The 13,379-nt window shown below is 39.4% G+C and overlaps 1 protein-coding gene across 1 annotated transcript in view; it reads left to right on the forward strand.

The window, feature by feature from the left end:
- Nucleotides 1-13,379, forward strand: part of MEI4 (meiotic double-stranded break formation protein 4) — a 261,970-nt gene that overhangs the window by 15,326 nt on the left and 233,265 nt on the right. The gene's annotated exons all lie outside the window — the stretch shown is intronic.

Raw genomic sequence — 13,379 nt, forward strand, 5'->3', positions numbered from 1 at the left:
TTGGCTAGCTCCTGTCACTGGATTTCATTCATCCAGTTACTGGAGAGTTGTCTCCCTGTGATTTCGAGTTATTGGGCCCAGTTCTGCCTTCTGGGGCATGCAGAACGCCAGTGTCTCCTCTTCCTGAAGGCAGCCCTTCATATTCTGTGCTTCCTGGAGGCTTCTCTCTTCAGTTCCATGTGCTGCCTTCCGAGCCCTCACCCTTACAGTCACCTTTCTGACATCCAGGTTTAACGGGTTGTTTCTAATAAGTTGCAATAACAGCACTGGAAGCAGTGGAAAAACTGGATGCAGTTGAAAACCTTCTGGACGGAGCTGGAGCCCCTGGAGGAGGGTGTCAGCACTGCCGCTCCCTGTGTGATGGGCAGGTGGTGACATGGCTGAGCGTCAACACCCTCATGAAACAGTGGTGATACATGCCCTAAAACCCCACTTTGTTATGGGGGTCACATCAGGTTGTCCTGGGGAGAGTGCTCTGTGCACCCCAGCCCCAGCCTGTCCTTGGCCTCCTCTTTCACCCTCCCTTCTGCCTGTTTCAGCACAACTTGCTCCCTCATCTTCCGCTGCATCTTTGCTCAGTCATGTCATCTGCTCATTGATGCCTTTCTTGACCTTTATATTTTAAATGGCAGCTGATCCCCTATCTTCTCTTGCCATCGTACCTACAGTAGTTTTCTCAGCTGTCTGTGACAATTCAGTGTACATCATTTTACATGTATTTATTCTGTGACTCTCCCTGCTTCCCCCGCCACCGCCCCCCCCCCCCCCCCAGGAGAATGTAAGAAATAAGAAATGTGAGCTCCAGAATGCATCTGTTTTCATCACCGCTATATTCTCTGGACAGAGCAGGTCATAAAAAATACTTGGTGACTAAATGAATGAATTACCATTATGTTTATGTTTCTGATGTGGTTTCACCATCAAAAAGCCCACTGAGGTGCTACTGTTTTTTTTTTTTTTTTAACAGAAGAAAAGTACAGCTGGCAAATTTATTAATTGCTCTTTTAATATTTCAGTTTCATAAATTCATTTGTCAGTTGATTTCCTTGTGCTTTAAGGGTATTTTCTCACAGAGCAGTTATCTGAGCTGGACTCCTGGAGTGAAATATTAACATTTACAACTTAAAATGTTACTGAAAATGAAGAAAATGTAATTTATCGTGGGCTTCAATTTCAGATGACTCAAGGTCAGACTTTGGTGGGCAAATGCATTCAAATTTTTTTTTAAAGTAGCAGCAAGTCATTGAATTTCCTGTTTATATGCTCACTGTAGCTGTTCCATCATTCCCATTTCTGATGGTGTATCTCACATCTACAAGATCTCTCTTTAGAGTGATCACAGCCCCCATTTGTTAGCTGGTTGTGTGTTAGTATGGTTCTGGAGTTACTGGATGAAGGGGAATTAACAGGGCAAGAGTGGCAGAAATGCAGATGCATTCAGACATCTGAAGGGTGCTGATGTCTCAGCTTGATCCTCTGGATTAACAGTCTAGAAACATGTTTTCTGCCTAAATCAAGTTCTCAGGGTTGGGATGAGAAAACCTCATTCATCGACATGAAGGAGGTGGTGAAGTCATGGTTATTAGGAGGGCACGAAGTGCCACGTTTCCAGACTGCCTGTCTCTTGTGGTTCAGAGACTTGTATGTTGAAGCCTGGTCGGCCTGGACTAAAGTGACCTAAGTTAGCAGAACACCTGATTGTAGCAGCTGATCTGACTCCTGGCAGACTGAAGAGGGAGGAATTAACTCAAAGCAAAAAAAAAAAAGTCTTGAGTTGCAGGAAAAAAAAAATCCACTCTCCTTCTGCTAGAGAGTTGACTCTAGACCTATGAATTATTGACACATGCTTGTTTGTTGTTGAATGTTTGCACGTCTCCCCAGATCAAATAATGCTGTCAGCAGTTAGTGCTGGGGCACACTGTCCTGAATTTAAAGCTGCAGAATCAGGTTTATTTGAAGTGCCCGAAAAATCCCACAGCTGCTTATTGAAACTAATTTTCAATTTGCTCTTCAGTGTATTTACTCACTGAGGAGCTTTCAGTGCTGCAAATCTGTCATTGCTAAATACCAAACCATTGCAAATACCCTTGGAATGGGAGAATAATGACCCAATGAATGAGTTTGTTTACATTCTGTTTTAAATGAGAAGGGAGATATGTTCTAGAAGAATATAACATTTGCAGTAGATGCATGAAAACTGTGTTTATGATTTTACAAAATATATTGAAATTAAAGTAATTTCATCATGGATACAAGGTCAGTATAAACTTTAATTAATAACAGCGATCATAGTAGAAGCTCTTGTTAAGTAAACAAATACCTTGTCTAGGGAAGGAACATTTGGGGACAGAATTGAATAATTGTTTTTCTACTTACACCAGAACTGCATTTGGAGTCAGACTTACTAATTGGATGTCAAGGAAGACGTTGATCACTGTAATGGGCAAACTTAAAAACTGGGTAGAAGAACACAAAGTTAGGAATCATGTGGTTGCAGGACTCATTTTTCCCCTCCACACGAATGGGGAGCCTGGTGGGCTGCCGTCTATGGGGTCGCACAGAGTCGGACATGACTGAAGTGACTTAGCAGCAGCAGCAGCAGCAGCATACACACTCCAGTGTTCTTGCCTGGAGAATCCCAGGGACGGGGGAGCCTGGTGGGCTGCCGTCTGTGGGGTCACACAGAGTCGGACACGACTGAAGCTATTTAGCAGCAGTAGCAGCAGCCATTACTCTGTCATCCAGCTGGCAAAGGGCAGAGCTGATTCAGACTGCAGGCGCTCTATTCTGACATCTGGCCCTTAGTCCCTCTGCTCTCTAATTCATTTAAGAAAATTTATTTGGACCCTTTTGGGAGTGTTGGTGAAGGAGTGAAAAAATGGAAGGTGAGATAACCCGTGATCCCCACCAGAGAGAAAAAAAGCAAGCAGATAGTTATTAAGAGTCAGAATCAGGGGTTCAGGTGAGGAGTACTCCAGCAACTGTTGGGAAAAGAGAAAATGACTGTTGGCTGAAGTGATTAAAGAAGGCTTCCTGGAAGAGGGGGTTTATCCCCTAAGTGCTCAGTAGCACTCTTGGCCACACACATTGTATCCTTTAGTGTTCAGGTTCTGATAATTTTATGAATTGCACCCAAGTAAAATTCTAGCCTTGTTTATCTTTAAGTGGGTTTTTTACATTAAAAAAAAAAACCAGTTCAAATATGTGCCTATGTTCAATGTTGCATATAGTTCATTTCTGACAGTTGATAGAACTTATTGATTGTGCCTCCTAAAAGTGGAAGCAGACAATATTAGCTTATTAATGATGTCTTCTGTATAGATGTGAAACAGAGTTCAGAGGGATGTGGAAGAAGCAGAGGTCATTAGAGGTGTGTAGGAAAAACTGAGAGACGGTATATAAAGACCGCTCTCCATGTTTCATGGTGACACCCGCAGTAAATACTTCCTTTAGCAGTTGGGTTGGGCTTGACTATGTTAATTCTTTTCATGAATTTGAAAACTTCACCATTGAACTCTGTTTGTATTTATTTTTAGTTATTTAAAAATAGTTGTTTATTTATTTGGCTGTGCTGGGTCTTAGCTGCAGCATCTTCGGTCATTGTTGCAGCATGCAGAGTCTTTTTAGGTGGAACATGTGGAGTCTAGTTCCCAGACCAGGGATTGAACCTAGGTCCCCTGCTTTGAGAGCATGGAGACTTAGCCACGGGACCACAGGGAAGTCCCTGAACCCTTCTTTGTAAATCATATGTCAGATATTCAGTCATTGCAATAGAAAATAAAATCTTTAAAATACATATATGCTGTAGCATTTTTAGACATACAAAAAGCATAAAGAATAATGCAACAAATGCTAGTTTTTTAAGTCCAGCTTAAAAAACTAGATCTTTGCAAGGCAGGAAAAACCCTTCCTTTTTCTGATTTCACCCCTTCTTCCCCTGCAGGAATAATCAGTTCTAAATTTGGAATATATTACCCGATGCATTTCTTTGTATTTTTCCTATATGTGGTTATATATCTAACGATGTATAGTACTCTTTATATAAATTACATCAAGTAATACGAATTTTTAATTCTGTTTTATTCTTTTAACTATGAAATTCCTTCATTTTCATGTGTATAGCTTCAGTTCATTTGTTTTTTATCCCTTAGTAATATTTGATTGTGTCAGTTTATTTCAATTTATTTAGGTGTTTTTCTATTAGCATATATTTAAGTTGTAATTTTCATCAGAAACAATGAAGTTGTGAACAGTTTTGAATATGTCTCGTCATATATATATATGTATATATGTACATCTTTCATATGTTTACAGACCATTTTCTCACCTTTACTGTGACTTGCTTATTCATCTCTTTTGCCTATTTTTCTAATGCATAATCTTTTCTTTACTCATTTATAGACTTTTTTTTTATAGATTGTGAATATTCATCCTTTGTTGACTATATGTGTTGAAAATATCTTCGCTAGACTGTGGGTTACCATTTGTTTTTTTGTGGTGTCTTATTCTGAACAGACTTAAACTGTTGATATAGTAAAATTTGTTATTTTGCCCTCTATCACTTACACCATGTGTCTGGTTTAAGAATTCTTTCATATTAAGGGAATAAAATTTAATGTAAAGGTACTCCTTAAATATAAAGATGGAAAACATGATTTCTTTTTTAAACATTGGAAGTCAAATTGTCTCAATGCAGTTTGACATATCTGTTATCAATACCAGTCTACTCAAAACAGAGCCCACAGCTACTAGGAAGAACAGTATGGTGATTTCTTAAGCTAGAAATAAAACTACCATATGACCCAACAATCCCACTACTGGGCATATACCCTGAGAAATACATAATTCATAGAGGCACATGTAACCCCAGTGTTCATTGCAACACTATTTATAACAAGGACACAAAAGCAACCTATATATTCATGGACAGATGAATGGATAAAGAAGTTGTGATATATATATATATATATATATATATATATATATATATAATGGAATATTATTTACCCACAAAAAGGAATGGATTTGAGTCAGTTCTAGTGAGGTGGATGAACATCACTAGAGCCTGTTATACAGCATGGAGTAAGAAAGAGGAAAACACATATCATAGATTAGCACACACACATATATATATAGAATCTAGAAAAATGGTACTGATGAATTTATTTGCAGGGTGGAAATAGAGAGATGCAGACATGGAGAACAAACTTGTGGACACAGCAGAGGAGGGAGAGGGTGGGGCTAATTGAGAGAGTAGATTGAAACATATGCATTACCATATGTAAAACAGATAGCTAGTGGAGGTTGCTGTCTAACACAGGGAGCTCAGCATGGTGCTCTGTGATGACCTAAGAGGGGTGAGTACGGTGGAGGAGGGGAGAGGGGTTCAGGAGGGAGGGGACATGGGTATACTTATGGCTGATTCACAGAAACCAATACAATGTTGTAAAGCAATTATCCTCCAATTAAAAATAAAGAAACCAGAGCCCACCATTATACCATAATTGTTGTGTGTATAAATTTTCTGTCCAAACTCAGTAATCATTTCATAAAATGAGAGCTTAGAGAAGGGAAGCCATGGTAAAACATCAATATTTACAGAATTATTAGTCTGTTTATTAACAGTAAATTTTTGTTTATAGTAAAGTGTTCACTCATACATGTGCATATTCTTTTCTGTACAGAAAGCTCATAGTAACTGTAAGTAATTCAGATGGGCCATTGGTAGCTGTAATGAAAGAAGAGGCTTTGGATATAATTTCAGTGGAGTGAACTTGATGTGTTTCATTCTTAATGATTGTTCTTGTTGCCTTCTCAAGCTTTTATACTTACTTGTCATCATCTTTTTCTGATAAATTTGATCTGCGTTGATTTAATGGTTAGTATCCAAAATTCCTGAAATCTTGTCTTTCTTGGAACCGTTCACAAGTGTATGGTCTTGTAAGGAGAGATCCTCATAAAAACCATTAGTTTATCTCTAGATGTGTTTGAATTTATCTGTCATGTCTCAGTTACTTGTTTTATCTCCTTTTTAAAAAGTCATCACCAGTCATAAGGTATAGCTTCAGTTTGTTCTGCAATGATTACAATTGTTGTGATGACTTACATTACTAATAAAATTTAAACTACCACTGTATTTCAGAAGAGGATAAAAAAACCCCAGTGACGCCCTCAATAGGATTTCCAAATGACCTTGGCATGCTTTGTCATAAAGCAACAATGTAATGGGATGTTGGCTTCAGTACTGCAGGCATTCTCTTTCTTAGGACTTTCGGGTGGGGAGCCTAAAGGTTATGATGATCCCGTGGGTATCATTTTTTGTACTCTGATTAAGTCTCTATCAGACTGATTTATGTTTTTCTCTCTTTTCTGGACACCACCCCCACAAAAAGAATAAACATTATGAGCTTTTAAAAAACAATACATATAATTCATCTTTGGTCAGCTTCTAATACAGTTTTGGCCTTGAGTGTTGTATACACTCACGGTATGTTTGTGGTACTGAACTGCTGTCACCAAGTTTCCATATACAACACAGAACCCTGACCACATGCTTAGTCTTTGTAAATAAAAATATGAAGTTAATTGTCTATAGAATGGCAGATTGTTTGTGTTTATGCTTAAGACTTTTGCATTACTTTAATCCACTTACCCTAGAAAATGCTATGAGAAGTATTCTGAGGTTTATATTAATGTAACAGTTGATTGGGATATAATATACAACATGGGTGACTATGGTTAAAATTACTGTAGTGTATATTTAAAAGTTGCTAAGAAACACATACAGTGGTTAAAGAATGCCTGCCAATGCAGGAGATGCCAGAGATGTGAATTTGACCCCTGGGTCATAAAGATCCCCTGGAGGAGGAAATGCCAATTCATTCCAGTATTCTTGCTTGGAAAATTCCGTGGGCAGAGGAGCCTGGCGAGCTACAGTGCTTGAGGTCACAAGGGGTCAGACACAAGTGAGCGACTGAGTACGCACACACACACATGAGACACGTAGGAAGCACTTATTATGTTGGCTAATATCAGTTCTTGGGATAGGAGCAGTAAAGATCTACCTAAAGTAAGTTTTTATGAAGTTGTGATTTTGTGAGATGTGACAGAATCTCTCCTGCCATTCTCAATAGTTTAGTCAAATATGTATTGTTCCAGTGCAAAGTGGAATTTGGACTTTTTCATAAAGTGAAGTATTAGGTGCAGCCTCAAGGTGGGTGAGTGTCAACCGCCAAAGCCCCCATAAGAGGCATGGCACTTGGGGATTCGAGAGGGTAACAGCATGACATATGGAGAGGAGCACATGCTTTGGTATCAGATGGTCTGTAGATTAAGGATGGGTTCTTAAAAATATCTCTGAATTCCAGATTCCTAATCTGTTAAAAAGAAAAACATGGTAGAGAGGAGTGGAAGGTAGAAATATTTTCAAGGTTATTGTGAGATAAACTATGAAGCTAACTAAAATATGAGTACTTTTTATTGTTGTTTTATTCTTGTTTTGGGGCTGAAAATCCTAACAGTTTTGGAATAGATCATGGCTTAGTATCTACAGACTTTTAAATGTGGTATTATTCCAGGGATGGAGTATGTAATCATGCTGCAAGTGTAGTCCTCACACCAGCAGCATCACTATTACCTGGGAACATGTAAGAAATAGATTATCAGGCCAACTCCACACTTATTAAATCAGAAATGCCAGGGATGGAGTCTAGGGAGTTTGTGTTTTACAAGCATTCCATGTGATTCCATGGCAGCTTCAACTGTAAGAACTTCTGAAACACAGGATAAAGGAGAAGGAAACACCAGTTCTGTTATTTTTTGGACTTTGTGTTCTTAGCATTTGCATGGGTTGTCTTTTTATTTATTGCCTCTTCTTGGCCTTCCTTTCTCAGATGTTTTGCCCACAGTGATGGCTACACATGGTCAAAGTGGAGTGCTGCAGGTGGTTAATTATTTTTTGTCTAATCGTATGCACTTCAGGAAGCAACAGTTAGAACTGGACATGGAACAACAGACTGGTTCCAAATAGGAAAAGGAGTACATCAAGGCTGTATATTGTCATCCTGCTTATTTAACTTTTATGCAGAGTACATCATGAGAAATGCCGGCTTGGAGGAAGCACAGGCTGGAATCAAGATTGCTGGGAGAATTATCAATAACCTCAAATATGCAGATGACACCACCCTTATGGCAGAAAGTGAAGAACTAAAGAACCTCTTGATGAAAGTGAAAGAGGAGAGTGAAAAAGTTGGCTTAAAGCCCAACATTCAGAAAACTAAGATAATGGGATCTGGTCCCATCACTTCATGGCAAATAGATGGGGAAACAGTGGCTGGCTATGTTTTTTCAGGCTCCAAAATCACTGCAGATAGTGACTGCAGCCATGAAATTAAAAGATGCTTACTCCTTGGAAGGAAAGCTATGACCAACCTAGACAGCATATTGAAAAGCAGAGACATAACTTTGTCAACAAAGGTCCGTCTAGTGAAGGCTGTGGTTTTTCCAGTGGTCAGGTATGGATGTAAGAGTTGGACTATAAAGAAAGCTGAGCATCGAAGAATTGATGCTTTTGAACTGTGGTGTTGGAGAAGACTCTTGAGAGTCCCTTGAACTGCAAGAAGATCCAACTAGTCCATCCTAAAGGAAATCAGTCCTGAATATTCATTGGAAGGACTGATGTTGAAGCTGAAACTCACTTCCCATTAGGTGGCCAAAGGATTGGAGTTTCAGCTTCATCTAGGACATGGAAGCAACCTAGATGAAGCTGAAACTCCAATCCTTTGGCCACCTAATGGGAAGAGCTGACTCATTTGAAAAGACCCTGATGCCGGGAAAGATTGTGGGCAAGAGAAGGGAATGACAGAGGAAGAGATGATTGGATGGCATCACCGACTCAATGGACTTGGGTTTGGGTAGACTTCAGGAGTTGGTGATGGACAGGGAGGCCTGGCGTGCTGAGGTTCATGGGATCACAGAGAGTCGGACACCACTAAGCGACTGAATTGAACTGAATCTCTTCTCATGTGCTTCTTTTGAAGGATTTGCCTTTGTTACGTTCTTAATGGAAAATCATTGGAACCACTGGACTTGAGATAGTTTGCTTTTGTGCGTGCATGTGTGTTCAATCCCGCATTTGTACCCGACTCCTTGCGACCCCATGGACTGCAGCCTGCTCTGTCCATGGAATCTTCCAGGCAAGAATACTGGAGAGGATTCCGTTTCCTACTCAAGGGGATCTTCCCGACCCAGGGATGGAACCTGCATTGGTAGGCAGGTTCTTTACCAGCGAGCCACCTGGGAAGAGCCCCAGTTTGCTGTCATACATGCACAAATAAGTAGCTAACATTTTGAGGGACTCCTGCAGATTTCCAGAGCCGTCCTTCCGTGCCAGTCCCTTCTTTCTGGGACTCTGCCCTGACAATTCCTGGATCCCTGGCTTCTGAATCTGACCTCAGTCTGCTCAGCTTTCTGAGATATTCAGGCTCTGTTTGGCTTCCCCTTCTTGCATTGTGGCCTGGAAACTGCCTTCAGGCAAGAAGCTGGTGCCTAGCAAGGTTCACCTTGTTTCTGTTCTGTTTTCTGTTCTAGGAAATTAGAACCCTACATGCTTTCTGTCCAGTGTTTGGAAACTTTTATATATTTATTTATTGTTTATATGTTTTTCTGTCTACTTGTTTAAGGTGGAGTGTAAATCTGGTCGTTTCAGCTCTAGTTTTGCCAGAAACCCCCTGTTTGATGGAATGAAATTTAAATACAAGGAAATGGAAAACATGAAGTATATCATTAGTGGCTCTGATGACTTAACACACCCATGTATATCTGCTGCTAAATCGCTTCAGTTGTGTCCAACTCTGTGCGACCCCATAGACAGCAGCCCACCAGGCTCCCCCGTCCCTGGGATTCTCCAGGCAAGAACATTGGAATGGGTTGCCCTTTCCTTCTCCAATGCATGGAAGTGAAAAGTGAAAGTGAAGTCACTCAGTCGTGTCCGACCCTCAGCGACCCCATGGACTGCAGCCTACCAGGCTCCTCCATCCATGGGATTTTCTAGGCAAGAGTACTGGAGTGGGGTGCCATTGCCTTCTCCGGTATATCAGCCCCATGAAATACAGAATGTTACTGTCACCTTGGAAAATCCCTTCATTCTTCTTTCCAGGTAATCTCCTCCATCTCATAGAGAAAACATTAATCATATTTTTCAATGCTTTTTTTAGAACTTCATTTAAATGGAAGCTTAGAGTTTGTGTACTTCTGTGTGTGTTTGTATTATTCACACAGTATAGTGTTTTGAGATTCGTCCATGGTGTTGAGTGCATCTGCGGTTCATCCCTTGCTGAGTAGTATTTCATTGTGTGGATATGCCAGAATTTGTTTATTCCATCCTGTTAACTGATGACACATGGGCTATTTCTAGTTTTGGGTTGTTACAAATAAAGTGGCTATGAACATTCTTTTACACTTCTTTTGTCACGTATCTTTATATTATTTCTTGGGTAAATAAGGGTGGATTTCCTGGGTTATAGAAAGATTATACATTCAATTTTTTGAGAAACTGTGAAACTTTTTCCAAAAATGGTCAGGCCATTTTACATTTCTGCCAGCCATGTGTGAGAGTTTCACTTATTCATACACTTCTTAATTTTAGCTCTTGTGGATGTGAAGTGGTGTCTCATTGTGATTTAGTTTGTGTTTCTCTAATAACTTTGAGTATCTTTTCATATCTTGACTATTTTTATAGCTTCTTTAATGACATATGTTTATAGCTTTTGGCCATTTTTAGTAGTTATTTTTTCCTTAATGATTTTTATCTGTTCTTCATAGAGTTGTATCCAAGTCCTTTGTCAGGTAAATATATAGTGGATATTTCTTTCCAGTTTGTAGTTTTTCTCTTTATTTTCTTAATGATGTTTTTTGATGAATAGCAGATTTAATTTTGATGATGTCTATATTATCAGTGTTTCTTTAATGATCAATACTTTTTATGACCAATATCAATAATCTTTCTCATTTCCTAATTCATTCTGTTTCCTTCTAGTTTTTGTTTGTATGTTTAGGTCTGTGATTCAATTAGATGTGATTATTCTGTAAGATCTGAGTAGATGGAAATGTTCATTTCCCATATATTTAATGAACTGTTCTAGGATTGTGTGTTGACAAGATTCTACTTTCCCAGTTGCCATGGTTTCTTGGTCAAAATGAATTGAGTCTAAAAGTTTGGATCAAGTTTTAACTCACTGTTGTGTTCCATTGCTATATTTGTATATCATTATTCTAATACCACATGGTCTTGATTGCTTTGGCTGTATATTGTGTTGCAGCTAAGCAGTTTGATTTGTTTAATGTGAAAGTGAAAGTGGCTCAGTCCTGTCCAACTCTTTGTGAACCCATGGACTGTATATGGAATTCTCCAGGCCAGATTACTGGAGTGGGTAGCCTTTCCCTTCTCCAGGGGCTCTTCCCAACCCAGGGATAGAACCCAGGTCTCCTGCATGGCAGGCAGATTCTTTACCAGCTGAGCCACAAGGGAACTTTATTCTTTTTCAAGATTATGTTTGCTATTCTAGTTTTTTTTAAGTTTCAGTATAAAATTTCAAATTAATTTATCAAGTTATACAGTGAAGTTGATCAGAATTTTGATTCAGGATTGTTTAATTGGGTCAATTTTAGGAGAATTGGAGAAGGAAATGGCAATCCACTCCAGTACTATTGCCTGGAAAACCCCATGGACAGAGGAGCCTGGTAGGCTGTAGTCCATGGGGTCGCAAAGAGTCTGACACAGCTGAGCGACTTCACTTTCACTTTCAAGATCTTAATAATATTAAGTCTTCTAGTCCATGGACATTGTATATCTTGATTTATTTAGGTCTTCAGTTTTACTGAACTGAATGTTTTATACTTTTCAAGGTGGAGGTCTTTCATATCTGCTGTTAAATTTATTCATCATCATCATTATTCTAAAACTTTAATTGATTTTTGCATATTGACCTTGTATCCTGAGACCTAGCTAAATTGATTGATAAATTCTATCAATTGTTCTCAGAGTCCTAGGGGTTTCCTTTAGACATTTGTGCTAAATAGTAATGAGTAGACTTTTACTGGGCTTCCCTAGTGGCTCAGAGGTAAAGAATCCGCCTGTGATGCAGGAGATGCAGGAGATGCAGGAGATGCAGGAGATGCAGGAGACACTGGTTCAGTCTCTGGTTTGGGAAGATCCCCTGGAGGCAGGGCATGGCAACCCACTCCAGTATTCTTGCCTGGAGAATCCCATGGACAGAGGAGCTTGGCGGGCTACAGTCCATGGGGTTGCTAAGAGTCGGACAGGACTGAAGTGACTGAGCACACACACGCAGAGTTTTACTTCTGTTTTTCCAATCTACATATCTTTTCATTTCTGTATTTCACTTCCTGTTGGGCTTCCCTGATAGCTCAGTTGGTAAAGAATCTGCCTGCAATGCAGGAGACCCTGGTTGGATTCCTGGGTCGGAAAGGTCCCCTGGAGAAGGGATAGATTACCCACTCCAGTATTCTTGGGCTTCCCTTGTGGCTCAGGTGGGAAAGAATCTGCCTGCAATGCAGGAGACCTGGGTTTGATCCCTGGGTTGGGAAGATCCCCTGGAGAAGGTAAAGACTACCAACTCCAATATTCTGGCCTGGAGAATTCCATGAACTGTATAGTACATGGGGTTGCAAAAGAGTTGGACACAGCTGAGTGACTTTCACTTCCTGTTATATCCAGTAAAGTATTTAATAGAATTGAGAAGAATGTATATCCTAGTTATATTTCCAGTCTTAATGATAAGGCATTCAGTGTTTCATCATTAAGTATAATATTTCCTGTGGATTTTTGTATAACTTTATCACAGTGAATAAATTCACTTGTATTCTTTTGTTGTTTGCATTTATGAAGTTTTTTTTCAATTATGAACCAGTTTGAATTTTTTAAACATTTCTTATAAAACTATTAAAATGATTATATTTTGTTTTTAAAATAATTTATTTTGCTAATATGTTGAGTTATGTGATCTTTTAACTTAATTTTTTTTTATTTTTTAAGTTGAAGGATCATTGTTTTACAATGTTGTGTTAATTTCTGCTCTACAACAGCATGAATCAGCTATAAATATACATACATTCCCCTCCCTTTTGAGCCTCCCTCCCACCCTACCATCCCATCCCTCTACCATTACAAAGCAGCTTCCTGTGTTGCATAGCAGCTTCTCACTAGCTGTCTGTTTTACAGGTGGCACTGTTTACATGTCAATGCTACTATCTCAATTATTCCCAAAGTCTCCTTCCCCTGCCTTGTGCACAAGTCCGTTCTCTATGTCTGCATCTCTGTTCCTGCCCTGCAAACAGGTTCATCAGTTACATTTTTCTAA

This window comes from Bos indicus, chromosome 9 (assembly GCF_029378745.1).
Source record: "Bos indicus isolate NIAB-ARS_2022 breed Sahiwal x Tharparkar chromosome 9, NIAB-ARS_B.indTharparkar_mat_pri_1.0, whole genome shotgun sequence".
In the NCBI taxonomy this organism is placed as follows: Eukaryota; Metazoa; Chordata; class Mammalia; order Artiodactyla; family Bovidae; genus Bos; species Bos indicus.